The sequence below is a fragment of the Trichosurus vulpecula genome, chromosome 8 (genome assembly GCF_011100635.1).
Source record: "Trichosurus vulpecula isolate mTriVul1 chromosome 8, mTriVul1.pri, whole genome shotgun sequence".
Classification (NCBI taxonomy): domain Eukaryota; kingdom Metazoa; phylum Chordata; class Mammalia; order Diprotodontia; family Phalangeridae; genus Trichosurus; species Trichosurus vulpecula.
In genome coordinates, this window is record NC_050580.1 from 231,454,643 (window position 1) to 231,469,774 (window position 15,132).

A 15,132-nucleotide genomic window follows, 5' to 3' on the forward strand; every position below is an offset into this window, starting at 1 on the left:
TTTGTAAGACATGTATACCCATTCTGACCATCAAGCACAAGAGGCAATGATTCATAAATCCTAGAAAAGGTGGGCAAAGATCTCCCACCAGCCCTTGGCCTCCGAGCCTTAAAATGAACTTGAAGAGGATAAGTCCAATTCTTACGTGATAACATTAAATATCAGTTCTTCCGCAATATGTCAAACAGGTACTTCTTCCTTTACAGACCATGTAGGCTAGCAGGGACCTCGTAGGCCATAGAGTCCAAGTCCTTCGTCTGAAAAGATGAGGAAAGTGAGGCTCAGACAGAAGTTAGGTGACTTGACCAGGGTCACATCGCTGGGAAGTATCTGAGGGGAAATTTGAACCCAAATTGACTCCAAGTCTAACCTTGTCTCCTTGACCCCATACTGGGCTAGTAGATGTTGTGGGTATGGGGTATTACTGCACAGGTAGAGCTGCTTAATTAGGGCACAGGCCTCCCTAAATCATGGGAGAAGTGAGCGAAGTTTGGGGGTGGGGCCTGGAATTTAAACTTAATGACACTGTCCCTTCAGCCTCCATCGGGAATAGTGCTGCTCACTTGGTCTTGAGCCTGGTCTATCTTTGGACCATGATGAGAGTTGAGGGTGGTAGGTATGAGTTGGTTGAGTGCTAATGAGCCATTTTGTCGAATCTTTATGAAGTCAAGGCACCTACACCTCCTTCCCAATCAGACATATACACATAGTTAAAATTGCTTTCTTGAGTCGAGTCAATAAACATTTATTTAGCACCTAATGTGTGCCAGGTACTGTGCTAAGAGCAGGGGACATGAATATGAAGAAAGAAAGATGGTCCCTTCCCTTAAGGAGCTTACTGTTTAATGGGAAATGTTGTTCAGTCATATCCAATGCTTTGTGACCCCACTGGGGGTTTTCTTGGCCAAGGTACTGGAATGATTTGCAATTTCCTTCTCCAGCTCATTTTACAGATGAGGAAATTGAGGGACGCAGGATTTAGTGACTCGCTGAGGTTTACACAGTAAGGAAGTGTCTGAGGCCAGATTTGAACTCAGAAAGAGTCTTCCTGACTCCAGGCCCAGCACTCTAGCCACTGCACCCCTTAGCTGCCCCAAAGTAATGTATAGAGAAAAGTTAAACAGGGCCTTGTTTTCTCCAGGATTAGGGGACTGAAAAGGCTGGGGGTGAGGTAGGGAGATACCCCACGTGGGAGCACAGTGAAGAAGTCAGTCAGAGAAGTCCTAAAATAATGCAACCAGGCGAGAAATAATGATATGTCCGAGTCCCTCAGAGGAATGGGGAAATCTTGGGTTTGTGATATAAAGAAGCTCAGTGTCCTTCCAACGACTTCCTTTGGGGCAGGGTCAACCCATGGGGTACATTGCTCAACTTCCTGCCTGGTGAAAAGTTCATAGGATCATAGACTCAGAGACCTCTGAGTGCAACCATGCTCATTTTACACAAGAGGAAACTGAGACCCAGGGAGATTGAGCGGCTTGCCCAAAGTCACACAGACAGTAAACCTCAGAAGTGACATTTGCACCTAGAACCTCTGGCTCTACAACTCATGTTCTTTCCACGGAACCGGGATGCCTTGTGGCATATGCGCCTTTGTTGGAGCTGAGAGAAGCGACCCTTATCCCTGATCTGGGGGAAGCCCTGGCTCTTCAAATGCCTTAGATAGGTGGGTGGGGATCCTGGCTAGAACACCTAGTAGTTGTGTCGATCTGGATCCCGCAGACAGAGACGATGCACGGGAATATTTAGGAACTTGTGGGGGTGGTGGGAGTGGGTGCCTTTGTTTCGAATCCAATCATTAAAAAGGCCCCCAGGCCAAGTAGAACCCCTGGCAGGCTAAAAATAAACCTGGGTTTGCTTTTGCCCGCGCAGACTCTCCCTCCCACAGCAGGCTGGCTGGGCATCCATGGAAAATGAAGTCTCTGAGTGTTGGCAATTCTGCGCCGGACTAGTCCCTGCGCGTCTCGTCTTCCCAGTTCCTACCCCACGGGAAGTCCCAGGAGAGGTGCCTCTCATTTAGGGGCAGTGCTTCGCTGCCAGCTCCCACCTCCGAGCTCCCTTTTAATCCCACCTCCCCAAGATCGAGTCTCCAACGAGGCTGGGCTCTGGAGCTGGGCGCCCGCCAGTCAGTCTGGCCAGAGAGGGAACTATTTTGGGAATTTTTATGATGGAACAATATTTTTTTGGTAAACAAATGGAAAGCTGCTAAATGGGGACGCTCACCCCTAGCTCCTGGTTCACCTCCCTCACTGCTGAGGTGTTACAGTAGCTGCACTGTCCAGCCTGGAGAATACCCCCCTTTCCTGCTACCTCTCTGGGAGGGGCAAGGTAAACAGTCATCAAGCGGGGAGGTGGGAGGGCAGGGCTTCCCTCTCACCTTACCCTCATCTGTCTCTGGACCCCTCAAAAACAGTAGCAATAGAAGAATACTGCCTGTGAAGTCGTTTTCGAAGTCTTGGGTGGTGATGGCTCGGGAACCAAGCGAATTAACTCTTGAGGTGCCTGAAGGTAAACTCAGTCTAGCAATCAATTTTCTTTAAACCACCCACCCTCTCCTCTGAATCATCAGAGACCGAACTGGTGAGGCACAGTATATCATGGTGGCTAGGTAGAGGGATTGATAGATTGGGATGGGGGGAAGAGAGAGACAGAGAGACAGAGAGAGACAGAAAGAGACAGAGAGACAGAGAGAGACAGAGACACAGAGACAGCGAGAGAGACAGAGACAGAGAGAAAGTGAGAAACAGAGAGACAGAGAGAGATAAAGAGAAGAGAGAGAGAGAGAGAGAGAAGGAGGGAAGGAGAGAGAGGGTAGGGGAAAGAGAGAAAGGGAGAGAGAGAGGGAGAGAGGGAGAGAGACAGAGACAGAGAGAGACAGAGAGAAAGGGAGAGAGAGAAAGGAGAAAGAAGGAGAGAGAGACACAGAGACAGGGAGAGAGAGAGAGAAAGAGAGAGAGAGAGAGAGAGAGAGAGAGAGAGAGAGAGACAGAGACAGAGAGAGACAGAGAGAGGCAGAGACTGACCGAGAAAGAGAAGAGAGAGAGTGGGGGGGAGAGAGAGAAAGGGAGAGAGAGTAGAAGGAGAGAGACACACAGAGATAGAGAGAGAGAGAGAGATTGAAATTGAGATTGAATACTTATTAAGCACTTACTCTGTGTCAAGCTGGGGAACCAATCAGAAACTAACAAGAAAACCTTCAAGGAGTTTATTCTAATGAAAGAAGACAAAACAGAAAAAGGAGCTGGATAAGGGAAAGGCGTTAAAGAGGGTACAAGGCTGTTCAAGAAGAGGAGGTGAAGTCCATAACTGAGTTGAGCAGGGAGTGAATGAAGTGAGCGTGGCTGAGACCCCTCATGAAATGGTGGTCCAGGCCAACTGGGAGAGCCTTAGGGCACTGGAACAATAAAAATCCAGAAGTCTCTACCTAATTCCATCACTGGCTTTTGAGCCCTGGTTTGGCACTGCCACTGACCTACCCTGCTCTTCAGTTATCCCATTTGACAAAATTAAATAGTCAATATTGTCTACTTCATAGGGATTCTCTCTCTCTCTCTCTCTCTCTCTGTATATATATACATACATATATATATATATATATATATATATATATATATATATACATATACATAGATCTTATTTGAAAAGATGGTTGATTGAGTATACTTGAGTATGACAGGTACGCAGTGTGGAAAATATTATACTATTTTATATCATTTTTAATTTCAACTAGACCCAGAGCCTGAATTAATGAGTAACTGGATGAAGATCCAGGACCTGGGCTTCTTTGTTCTCTCTAAAAGTTTGCTCAGGAAATACCCTTTCCACTGTCAACAAGGCCAGATACCTGTTAGCCTTTAAGGGATGAGACCCTAAACCCAAGAGAGACTACCTCGCTTAATATTAACTGACCTTTGTCAACATTCTTTCCATTAAGGAAAATCCTCTTCTTGTATCATGGTTAAATATACATGGGGGTCATAAAAAATGAGGTAATACAGGCTTGCTAAGTCTGCTAAAATAGCGTATATAAGTTTTCTCATTCCTTTGTTCAGACAGCCAGAGCCTATGCTCTGACTCCTTGTACGTACAAGTAAGCTAGCCTAGCTATGCTTTAAGGGAAAAATAATAAACAACATGGATTTTTCTATCACCTAGCTCTGTTGTTTCCTTCAACCAAATTTTCAGGTTTAACACCAGGAACACCCTCTGAAAAGGCCACACCCAAGGCTATGATAAGGGGCCAAGTGGTGCCCTGGTCCCAGGGGAAACTAAGAAGAAAATGTGCAATGTGTAAAAACTGGTTACAGGACAAAGACAGTCTTCTGTTCGTTTTTCTATTTGATTATTAGCTAGTCAACATGGCATAAACCCTTGAACTGGAACCATGATTATGGGGGAAAAAGTTTTTACTTGGATTCTAGATCTCCCTAGTGAACTAATGGGGCTAAGGGCCTGGACTTGTGATTCTCAGAAGAGACTGTGGGACGAAGAAACTCCTTTACTGATATAGGCTGGCACCTTCTTGGAAGCCTATAATCTTAGAGCATCAAGAAATTAAGTGACTCACCTAGGGTCACCAAATCAGTATATGCTGAAGGCAGGACTTAATCCCTGGTCTTCTTGGCTTGGAGACCTTTTCTCCATCCACTATCCCACAGCTGCTTATTGTATTTGTCCATCATTCTTGAAGAGGACCAAGACATCAGGGAGATGGTGCCATGACTTAGAGTTGACTTTGATTTGAGTGAGGGAGGGCTGTGCAAGGTCACCAGACTCACTTTCTCCTCCAGAGCCATCTGGGTCCAGTGGCCTGATATTCACCAGGATGACTAGAGATGGCCCAGGATACATTGGGAGACCCTGGCCCATTCAGGCGAAGGTCTTTTCAGGTTCTCCCTTTGAGCGAGGTAATGCCCATTCAGTGAATAGGCCTCTTTAAGAAGAAAGAAAACAAACCAAGCAGCGAACTAGATACCACAGAGTAGGTGCCAATACCTTAACCATCTCTGCATGGCAAAATTCACTAAGACTTCTCCATCCTCATCAAGGGAAGCTGTTAACCTCTCCCCTCATATAACACAACCAGTACCCAGTAGAGAAAATCCATACTCCTGTAAATCCACATTCATATGAAAAGAAAGGCAGTTTAATCTTTAAGCTACTAACTTCCTCCATTCTCCCTTGTGTTCTTTGTAAAGGACATGAATCCTAGGATTCTTGTCCTTTCTAGTAAAGGGACTTTAAGGCATTTAGGTGGTGCAGAAGGTAGAGAGCTAGGCCTGGAGCCACGAAGACCTGGGTTCAAATGTGGCCCCAGATACTGTGTGTCTTAACCTCTGGTTGCCTCAGTTTCTTCACATGTAAAGTGGGGGATAATAATAGCACCTACTTACCAGGGTTGTCATAAGGGTCAAATGAGATAATTTTAAAGTCCTTGGCATATTGCTGTTATTGTCTTTGTTCAGTCATGTCTGTCTTTATGACCCCATTTGGGGTTTTCTCAGCAAAGTTAATGGAGTGGTTTGCCATTTCTTCTCCAGCTCATTTAAGCACTATATAAATGGCAGCTAGGTGGTACAGTGGATAGCATGCAAGGCCGGAGGCAGGAAGACCTGAGTTCAAATCCGGCCCGACACTTACTAGCTGTGTGACCCTGGGCAAGTCATTTAACCCTGTTTGCCTCAGCTTTCTCATCTGTCAAATGAGATGGAGAAGGAAATAGCAAACCACTCTAGTATCTTTGCCAAGAAAATCCCAAATGGGGTCACAAAAAGTCTGACATGATTGAACAACAACATTACTATTATTATTTAAGCAAAGGCTGAGTAAACACTTGAAGCAGAGATGAAATCACCTCTGACGGCCCTCCTAGCTCTGGGATTTTGTGATTCTAGCCGTATGGCTTAGTGGAAGGAGCACTAAATTGGAGGTCAAGAGACGAAGGTCATTGCTGGGTGAGCTTGCAGATTCCACTTAGCCAGTCTAGTGAATTGACTCACCTTACCTGAGTGTATGATGGAAGGCTAGGGCATAGTCCATGCTCTAGGGAGCCTACAGTTTTGGCCTTCTGGAATCTTAAAAACTGTACAGCATAACGTAACTTAAATCCTTTTAATAGATATATGATGTCATTAATGTGAGTATGCCTTTCAGTGATGCAAATTAGAACCCACACATGCCAGCCCCATAAGTTCACCAGAGAATCCACTGAAGTTGCTTGGGAGACTTGCTTTCTCTTAGCAAAGTGAGGATGCCAGTGGACCACCCAGGCTCTTCATCGGTCAGCCTTCAATTTCACCGTCATTTTTCGTTTGATGTTTTCTGACGGCATGCTTAGTTTTGTTCCTCCTTCAGAATTCCCCACTAGTAGTACTGTGTGATAGACTACTCACCCTTAGCATGGGCTGTTCCGTCGTTGTTTGGCAATACTCCTTTTCAGCTTTTTTCAGATTAGCATTTCCATGTCTTATAGCCATACAACAATCGGCCACAGCTGGTCTACCCAGTTCTTTTGTGTTTCATGGATACCGCTGGAGGATGTAAGCTATCCATGGTTATCTCCCACTCTCACCATGTGACCAGCCTGATGTATTTTTTTCTTCTGGTCCTTCATTTCATAGAATCGTAGATTTAGAACTTGAAGGGAATGCTCATTTAACAGATGGGGAAACCAAGGCCCAGAGAAGTTAAGCAATTTGCCTGAGATCATGCGGGTGAAAGATGTAGGATGTGAACCTAATACTCTGATTCCAAAGACAGTTCTCTTGCCATTAGACCATTGCTTCTCTGATCATATCTTCACACTATTTCCTTTGTGCAGTTCTTCACTAGTTATATATTAGGGCCTGATTGTACTCACTATGTGCCTTTCCATTGACTTTTGGGAGATCTTCATTTCAGTTGTTCAGAAACTGTAGGTTTCAATGGATTTCCATCCTAAAACATCACTGGAAGACTTTTGATGCCAGTGGGAGGTGGTCTTATTCCAAGCATAGGTTTACCTAGGAATCCATGACTTCATATCCCTCTCCCTGATCCTCCAGGGCTCAGAAAGCCATCTTTGAACTTCTAGGCCAGCAGAGAGGAGAGGTCTAAAGGGGCACAGATCACCCTTCCAGTATAACTGCTGAGATCTGGCTCAGCAGTCAATTAAGAAAAATCTCACAGCTGATCTGGAGCAGGCAGAGGATCTCTGTGCTTGGACTGAAGTTGGGGTGGTGGTGGAGGATCCCCACATTGCCCATCTCCAAGAGGGCTGTATCACAGTACTCTAAGGTTGATAAGCTCCTTCCTCACAACCACCCCCTGAGGCTGGTAATGTAACTGTCATTAACCCCATTTCACTGGTTCAGAAGCCCAGCCTCAGAGAGGTTAAGTGATTTGTCTAAAGTTATTTTCTCATGCTGGTAAACAATAAATCGCAGGCCTGGGCATGTATACAGGTCTTTGGTCTTCAAGTCCACTGCTCTTCACTGCTCCGTGGTATTTCCATATTACTTCACTATCCATTAATTTGTTGGTCTGATGCTTCTCTTCTGCTGAGGCTTCAGCAGAAAGAATATTGGATTGGGGGATGGAGAACCTGGGCTCAAATTCTAATTACTCCTCTTTGGGCAAGTCGATTAATCTCTCTGGGCCTCAGTTTCCTCATTTGTAAGATAAGGGGGTGTAACAACAATGTTGCTAGCACCTGTTATGGGGGTGAAAGACTCAACAAGACCAACAAGAGCACACAGGAGGGCTGCTAGCACAGGTCCTTTGATCTACTTTTCTAAGGAAAGCAACTTTAAAGGGTTAACAATCTTACTTTAATCAAACATACATATAGCATTCACTTAGTTCAGGGGGAAAAGCCAGCACCCTGTACTTCAGAGCAAATACAAACAGAAGTTACAAACAGATCAACAGACAGGCTTCTATCTGTCTGACCAATTCACAGCATGTACATAGATACTAGAGAGAAGCACCAACCTCTGGGTTTTCAAAGCTGGGAGGGGGTTCTGCTTCAGTGGCTACCCAGAGTCTCATCACCAACACTCTTTCAATGAGTGTGCCCCCAAACAAAATGTCAACCTCAGATCTTATAGACCAGTCTCAGGGCCCTGGGGCATTTGATTACCTCAGTGCTGAGAAGCGCTCCAGAACAAAAGACACAAGGGTCCCACTGTACCTGCCCCATTCAAACAAAGGCAAGACTCGTTAAAGGCACTTGATGGCCTTAGCATTCCAAAAGAGAAGAGAGTAAAAAAGTCCCACCCTAATTACCAAAATAGGGGGTCAGACTAGATGATCTCTAAACTTCCTTCCAGTCCTAATTGAAGGTCCTTTGTATTAGTTATTTTGTTGATACTGTCTCTTTTAGTCTATAAACTGATGGAGGGCAGGGCCAGTGTCTATGTCATTTTTTTGTATGGAGTCTAATATTGTTTCATGTCAAACCAGGCCTTTGATTGAGGAGTAAAAAAAAGGGCTGCCACTCTCTAGGGAAGCCATCCATCATTGAAACTATCTGCTCTAGGCATTTCCCCAGCCGCAATCATTGCTTCCATCAGTTTACGCTCATCCATGTGCCCAGGCAGACCAAAAGATGCAGGAATGTCAATTTATTGTAGCACCATAGATTTAGAACTAGAAGGTGCCTTAGAAACCATCGAGTTCAATTTTCTCTCTTATCTTAAGGATGAGGAAGCAGCAGCCCAGAAAAGTCATATGACTAGCAGAGGTCACACAGGCATCCAGGTGGTGCAGTGGATAGAGGACTGGTCCTAGGGTCAAGAAGACCCGAGTTCAAATCTAGCCTCAGATATTAGCTGGCTGACCCTGGACAAGTCACTTAACTTCTGTTTGCCTCAGTTTCATATTTAAAATGAGGATGAAGAATAGAATCCACTTCACAGGGTTGTTGAGGGGATCGAATGAGGTAACTATAAAGGGCTTACTTAACACAGTGAATGCCTGGCACATAGTAAGCATGATGTAAAAGTTAGCTATTATTATCATTGTTCGTAAATAGCAGAGCTGAGCTTCAAACAAATGTCCTCGGACTTCAGAGATCTTTCAATTCAGTCTGACCTAATTGCATTCAATAAAAATTTATTAAGCCCCTACTAAGTGCAAGGAGGCACTGCGTCAGGTGCTCAGGATACAGAAACAAAAATGAAATCTGCTCTGCCACAGGGGGAAAACGTAGGATACAAAATGGATACACGTAAGTAAATAAAAAGTACATATAAATACTGAAATAAATTAAATTAAAGAAATATAAATAAACTTAAATAAATAAAAAAAAGTAAATAGAAATAAAGAGAAACAGAATAAAGGGGAAGGGAATTAGCATTTATACAGCACCTACTATGTGCCAGACACTGTGCTAATCACTCTGCAAATATTATCTCCTATTCTCACAACAACCCTGCAAGGGAGGTGCGATTATTATCTATCTCTTGATGAAACTGAAGCAGATGGAGGTTAAGTGACTTGCCCAACATCATATGGCTAGGAAATTTGTCCTGAGGTTGGACTTGAACTTGTGTCTATCCGGAATTCCAGGACCAGTGCCCTATCCACCACATCATCTAAGCTGCCTTTTTTGTTGTTTAGCTGTTTCAGTCATGTCTGACTTTCTGTGGACTTATTTGGGGCTTCCTTGGCAAAGATACAGGAGTAGTTCATCATTTCCTTCTCCATCTCATTTTACAGATGAGGAAACTGAGGCAAACAGGGTTAAGTGACTTCTTCAGGGCACACAGCTCGTAAGTGTTTGAGGCCAGATTTGAACTCAGGAAGATGACAGTGACAATAACTAGTGGAAGAATGGATTACAAATGGGGCAGTTTGGTGGCATAGTGGATAGACTACCAGGTTGAGTTCAAATCCAGCCTCAGATACTTACTAGCTGTGTGACCCTGGGCAAGTCACTTAGCTTCTGTCTGCCTCAGTTTCCTCATTTGGAAAATGAGCCGGAGAAGGAAATTGCAAATCCCTCTAGTATCTTTGCCAAGAAAACCCCAAATAGGGTCATAGAGTCAGGACTAAAAAATGACTCAACAACCACAAAAGGATCAGGAAAGGTCTCAGGTGCCATCTGAATTGTGACTCAAAGGAAGCCAGGAATTCTATGAGGTTGTATGTGTGTGCGTGCGCACATGCACATGGGTGTGGGTGAAATCCAGACACAGGGTACCGTATCTATGAAGGCCTAGAAGCAAGAGATGAAACCTTGAGCTTGGGTAGCCTAGCTCCTTGCTGTATTGTCTTGGAGGAGTGGTTTACTTTCTCTGGCTTTCAATCACCTCCACTGCCAAATGGGGATGTGAATATCTGCTTTATCCCCTTGACAAGAATGTTGGGAGGTTGAAATAAAAAAAATTAATCCTAGAGTGCTTTCAAAAACATAAAGTTATGATGAAGAAATCAGTTCAGTGCTGAGATCTCCAGGTTTGAATCCAGAAGACTTGGGTTTGGATTTTAGCTTTGCTCCTTGCTACCCTCATGACCTTGGGCAAGCCATTTAACTACAAATGCAGTTTTTTTCCTCTGTAAAATGGAAGGGCTGAACTTGATGAGAGCCCTTCCATGTCTAAATCTATGATCCTATAAATGTAAGGGTTTATTCTTATTCTGGTTAATGGAATAATTGTTCTTAGTTTCTGCCAGGATTCCCTGTCATTTCCTGTCCACAACCTTAACTGGTCTAGCTGACCCTTGTGGTACCTCAAATGGCCAGGATCTTAAGGAATAATCACCACCGACATTTCAACATCTGCTCAGATGAAAATTTTTTTCTATCCTTAAACACTCCTAGGAAATTAAAGCATGCACAGAGCCTAATTGGACTGGGGTTGAGAATATGATCTAAGTTGAATTGCTTTTATACAAATGTTAAGTAGTGGAACATGCTGAACCTGGTTGAACCTAATTAAAATGCTGTGGCCTGTTTAATGTTTATGTTCAATGTCTGTGAGGTTGGAATGTTTAAGTTTGCATGAAAAATGTGTGCGTGCAAATGAAATAATTGGCAGGAGCTGGGCTACTAATTCAAAAATGAAATGTACTCTAGGATGACAGCATCGTAATAGCTGGCTCAGACTTGCAGTGTGTAATACGCTGATTGCCCTAGCTCAGGCCATGTGCTCACAGGACACATCTCTCTGCCTCCTCCCCCCTTTCTCTTCCCCCACCTCCCTCTCTTCTCCTCATCCTCTACTACACAGATCTACTGATCAAGGTGATTCTGCTTCCTTATTTAACACAGTGATGGGCATATAAAGGCAAACAATGAACATTTTACAGGAAAATCAAAGAATTTCAAGTTGGATGGAATGTCAGGACCAATTTAATCCAACCCATACCTGAAAGCAATCCTTGTTACAACAGACGTAACAAGTGGTCATGTATTCTGTTTTAGGACCTCCAGTTGAGGGGGAGGAATGCACTTCTTCTCTAGGTGACCCATTCTACTTTTGAACATCTCTAATCATTAGGAAGTTTTCCCTGACATCAGACCTAAATCGGTTGCTTTGAAGCTTCTACCTCTTACATGTGTTTCTTTTTTCCTACAACCACACTCCTCCATGTGACGATTCTTTAAATACCTGTACACAACCATCATGGCCTACTTGAAACTTCTCTTCTACAGGGTCAACATTCCCAGTTTCCTTCCCTTAATTTTCAAATGACATGTACTCAAGTCCTCTGGACATCTTCCAGTTTGTTAATGCCCTTCTTAATCTGTGGCACCCTTACCTGAATACCATACTCCAGATGAACAGGACAAAGCGAGGTGGGGTTGCTAACCACTTATCCTTAGAAGGTATACTGAATACTCCAAACACTTAATGTAGTTTTAAGCTATCACAGCTTGAAAAATTTTGTAGCTTTAATAACCTTAAATGGCACTGTGATTTTTGTGACATCCTGTACCTTTCAATGTGTCCAAGATCCATTACCTTCATTAACAGTCACATCACAACTGCCTACTTGTTTTGAGTTTGTGATGTGAATTCGATGGTTCACATGGCATGGTTAGCAAGGTGAAGGGGGTAGAGTTTAGGCAAAAAGTGAATTGAGAGGAAGAAAGGGAACTACCTGAAGGAGCTGATTGAGGTAATATGTCTGAGGACTAAATTGGGTAGGTTCATCTGACTACACTGACAAGCCTCTAGTATGGAAATAGTGAGTTCTCTTTTCCTGGGAAATCGTCAACCAGAAGCTAGATGACTACTAGCCATGGATATTCAAGAAGCTATTTATGCTCAGAAGGGGATAAAATTAGAGGATCTGCAAGGTCTCTTTTGATTTTTGTTAATACTTCAAAAGTGAAAGATCATTTTCCCAGCTCCTTGACAGTCTTTCAAAGGACTGCATTGAAAGGTTCTAAGTTTTGCTTGGCAACCCAGAATTTAGAAAGAGCTCTCTTAATGCTTACTAACTGCAGATTAAACTGATCACCGGTGGAAAGGGGAATCCCTCCTTTTATGAGTCCTTCTTTTCTTTATGCAAAGATGCTTCAGTGGTATTTGCTACTAGACTCAGTGTGTTGAGTATAGTCGAACTAGGTAGAGCTAGGCTTGGGGCAGCTAGGTGTCTCAGGGTTCAGAGTGTTGGGCCTGAAGTCAGTCATCTTCCTGAGTTCAAATCTGGCCTCAGACACTGATAAACTGCATGGTCCTGGGAAAGTCACTTAACTGTTTGCCTCAGTTTCCTCATCTGTAAAATGAGCTGGAGAAGGAAATGGCAAATCACTCCAGTATCCTTGCCAAGAAAACCCCAAATAGGGTCATGAAGAGTTGGAGACAACTGAACAACAAAAGAAATATGCTTGATGGGGCTACAAAACAACAAAGATAATATTGCTAGCATTTATACAGTTCTTTAAGGTTTACAAAGACTTTTATAAGTATTATCTCACTTTAATCTCACAAACAACCCTGAGGGATAGCTGCTATTATTTTTCCTATTTCAGAGATTAGTTAACTGAGGTTAACTGACTTGCCCAGGATCACATAACCACAAAATGTTTGAAGCCGTATTTGAATGCACATCTTTCTGACTCCAGGGCTGGCAGTCTATCCATTGCCCTACCTAAGATGAGATTAGCATAAACTAGTTTTTCTCTAAGTGATTGGTTCAGGCTAAATGCTAGATAGCAGGCCAAGAGGAGGGCATTCATATGTGTACCTTACCTCCTATAGAGATTATATCAGGGCTCTCAATGACCCCTGTTGCCAAGCTCTTCGGGCTTAATTGCCCAATCTAGATCTCCGATAAGGTGATATTCAACATTCAACCAACATTTATGTTATGCCATCTAAGCTTTCTTTGCTCCAAGTTTTTATTTCATTCTAGTGCCTTTCACATTGGCATTTTATTGGCTGTGTTTATTCAAATAACTATAGGTTGTATTTGTCACAATTGGTTAAATGAGATAACGTATGTAAAATGCTTTTCAAACCTTAAAGTGCTGTTGATGTTCAGCCGTTTTTGAGTCCTGTCTGACTCTTTGTGATTCCATAGATCATACTGTCCATAGGGTTTTCTTGGCAAAGATACTGGATTGGTTTACCATTTACTTTTCTAGTGGATTAAGGCAAACAGAGATTAAATGACTGGCCCAGGGACACATGACTAGTAAGTATCTGAAGCTGGATTTGAACTGGTGTTCCTAACTCCAGGCCTAGCACTCTATCTACTGAGCCATTGAGCTGCTTTTAAAGTGCTAACTCAGTGTCAATGAATAACAGTAGTAGTAGTAGTAGTAGTAGTAGTAGTAGTAGTGTTGAGGGTTGGGGAGACGAGCCCCAAGACTGGAGTTCGCAGACAGGGTAGTTGAGGGGGAGTACCCCTTAAAGCACCCAAGTACTGGAGAGAGTCAGGGCCAACTGGAATGAATTCACGGACCCAAGCATTCTTCAAGTCAAGGTGGCAAAGATTCATTATGCTTCACAGTAGGCAAGAATTCTTAGGGAACCTGCAACCTTACAGGGGTGTAAGTAAAGTTTTTATAGGAGATTTTGGGGTGAAACATGTCAATTAATTGTTTTGGGATGGGATTAGGGAGTGGTTAAGGGGTGGTCAGTTCTTAAAGGAACATACACTTTTTGTATCTACTGTGCAGGTATCTTACCCTGAGTTCACTGGGAAATAGCCTAAGAGGGGCCTACCTGGAGGTGTGGTTTTTGCCTTGAAATGTCACTAAGTCAACTAATGGTCAGAGTTGACCAGAAATATCCAGGCTGCTTCCATCAAATGTCTTGTTAGACAAGATAAATGTAAGGGAGTATACATATGTCTGGGTCTAGCATGCACATGATAGGCCAGTGAGTAGTGAATGTCTTTATGACCCCTTACATGGCCATTTCAGCATGTAAACAGGGAGTCAGACCAATAAATTCTATGGCTAGAATTGAGGCACTTACTCTTTCTTCAACATTGTTCAAGGAGGACTGGCACCTCTTGTATGACAGCTTGCCAAGGACAGCTACAGCTGTCCACTGTATCAAGAAGAGAGATAAGTGTTTTGCTAGGGCATGCTGTCCTGTTTTGCTAGAGAGAAACTGCTAGGGTTAGTGTTTTGAGGCTAGGGAGAGATGTGATTTTAGAGCTGGATGTGGTTTTGGAATTGGGGTCTAGTAGCAGGCACCCAAGCAGAAGCTAAGGAGAAATGTGATGTTAGAATTAGGGTCCAAGCACAAGTACCTAAGCACCCCCATCATTAGTAGTAGTAGTAGTAGTGGTAGTGGTAGTAGTGGTAGTTGTAGTGGTAGTGGTGGTGGTGGTGGTGGTGGTGGTAGTAGCAGTAGCAGTAGTGATGATGATGATGATGATTATATAATCGATATCATATCACCTGTCTTTTCAATGGGTGAGAGAGGGATTGGAGGGAGGGAGAGAATTTGGAACTCAATTTTTTAAAAAAGTATGTTAAAAATAAATAAAGAATAATTTTTTAAAAGTAGTAGTGATGATGATAATTTCTGTTTGTAGCAGCTCTAGTAAGAGCACAGAAAAAATAGAACAAATTACTTGTCAAGATCTCTTGAACTTCCTTGAGTTAAAGGAAGAGGAAATGACCTCAGAAAGGTTGACTCAGATACCCAGCAAGATGGAACCTGTGGCACCTGGTTCATTACT

The 15,132-nt window shown here is 43.3% G+C and overlaps 1 non-coding gene across 1 annotated transcript; it reads right to left on the bottom strand.

Moving 5' to 3' along the window:
* Window positions 1-4,955: 4,955 nt before the first annotated feature.
* Window positions 4,956-5,080, bottom strand: LOC118830403. Its single transcript, XR_005009046.1, has one exon. It is a non-coding gene; the product is annotated as a U6atac minor spliceosomal RNA (small nuclear RNA).
* Window positions 5,081-15,132: the final 10,052 nt, after the last annotated feature.